This window comes from Elephantulus edwardii, unplaced genomic scaffold, assembly GCF_000299155.1.
Source record: "Elephantulus edwardii isolate Elephantulus edwardi_28Jun2011 unplaced genomic scaffold, EleEdw1.0 scaffold00459, whole genome shotgun sequence".
Lineage (NCBI taxonomy): Eukaryota > Metazoa > Chordata > Mammalia > Macroscelidea > Macroscelididae > Elephantulus > Elephantulus edwardii.
The window spans coordinates 82,491-84,464 of record NW_006400209.1 but is presented as its reverse complement, the minus strand read 5'-3'; the positions used below and the strand labels follow the sequence as shown (position 1 = coordinate 84,464).

Genomic DNA, 1,974 nt, shown 5'->3' with positions numbered 1-1,974 from the left:
GTAAATTTAAAAGGGATTTTTGCTTTTACAGAAAAAAGGCAAAAAGAGTGAAACCAGCGTCCAGGCATTTGTTCTTGCAACAGTGCACACGAAGCATTCAGTGTTACCAAGCTCCTTTCGTGGTTACTACACTCAGCATTTCCGCATTGAGCCATCAGTTCTGAATTGTCTGAACATTATATTAACTTTTTTCGGCTTTATGTGTTATTTGCTAACTTACTTTGGGGGTAGAGAATGTTTAAAAATTTTCCCACATAAATGAACGTTAACTGCACTGCACCTTCATTTCATTTTGGTTTAGTAAAGGTATCACGAGAAGGCTCTACTTTTGGATAGCAGAGAAAACCTCTATTCATTTTTCTAACATAAAGGATTCTTTTAAGGCGGGCTGCTCTTCAAACAAGTTACAAAAAATCCCATTTACTACTTTTTCATCAATAAAGCCCCTGACCTTCAAGAAAGATTTAGGGACATGAAATACTTAACCCATTTATTTCTTTGAAGAATTGTTTTCCTTTTACTAGCTATCTAAGAAAGAACTCAGATTGATATACGCTAACTACAGCTAAAAAGTCCAAGAAAATTGTTACCTTTATAAGAAATATGAGGTAAAAAGATGAAATCTTTGGATAAGCTCTAAATCTACACAAAGTACTAGGTTTTGCTACTCTCCAAAAAGTAAAGGAATTTATAATATACAGAAGTAATTTAATGCTTTGTCACAAGAAGAAAGCTTTGCTAAATCTTATTCCATGTCACAGCATCTAAAATGCCAATCCATGGAGCAGGGGTCTCTTCCTCTTCTACCCATTTATGCGGTAGTTTTCATGGATTTCGGGCCAGATGTCACACACAAAGCTCAGGAGATCATCTCGGACATCGTCTCTGTTCTGCCGGAAGTAGGTCTGGAGGATAGTCATCTTCTCCTGGGTCTCATTCTCCACCTCAGTGCTGCAACTGCTATGGGATCCCAGAGCCGCAGCTTCCTTGGCCTTGAACTCTTTCTCCCTCTGCAGGCGGTACTGTTCAGTTTCAGCCTATGCTGCTTCTTTGGCTTGCTTCAGCCTCCAGTTCTTCCGCTTGCGGGCCTCCGACACCTTCTCCGCAGCGCGGGCTTCTTGGCCTGCAGCAGCTGCTGAATGCCCTGCGACTGACTCCCCATGGCGCAGGCAAGGCTAAAGCTGAGGCGAGCGGCCTGTATCTACCCTCCGCCTTGTTCAGGTCCGGTGGTGTCTTTCTTAAAGTCTGTTAACCATTATTGAGTGCAGCCTTTGGTGTGGATTGCATCTCAATGTCAAGAAAACAAAAATTCTCACCACTAGACTAATAGGCAACATCATGATGGATGGAGAAGAGATTGAAACAGTCAACAACTTCATCTTCCTTGGATCCACAATTAACACCTTTGGTTACCAGCAGTTAGGAAATAAGGAGACACATTGCACTGGGAAAGTCTACAGTTAGGGACCTCTTCAAATTATTGAGGAGTCATGATGTCACTTTGAAGACCAATGTACATCTGATTCAGGCTATGATCTTTCCAGTCACTCACTATGCATCTGAAAGCTGGAAAATGAGTAAGGATAACAGAAGAAGAGTTGATGCCTTTGAGTTGCGGTGTTGAAGAAGAGCACTGAACATCTCATGGATTGCCAAAAGAAACGAACAAATAAGTCTTAGAGAGGGTACAGCTGGAGTGCTCTTTGGAGACAAGAAGGATGAGGGTTCACCTCATATATTTTGTGAATGTTGCTAAGAGGGGCTATTCCTTGGAGACGGACATGATGCTTGGAAAGGTGGAGGGTTAGCTAAGGAAAGGAAGACCTTCCACCATGTGATTTGACACAGTGACTGCCACAGTAAGCTTTAGTATGTCAGTAAGTGTGAAGATAGCACAGGGTAGAACAGAGTTCACATCTGTTTTTGATAGGGTCACTTTGAATCATACTTGAATTAATGGCAACAACAACATCA

At 41.7% G+C, this 1,974-nt stretch overlaps 1 pseudogene; it reads right to left on the bottom strand.

Annotated features, from left to right (window-relative positions):
* Positions 1 to 803: 803 nt before the first annotated feature.
* Positions 804 to 1,162, bottom strand: LOC102866614 (annotated as a pseudogene).
* Positions 1,163 to 1,974: the final 812 nt, after the last annotated feature.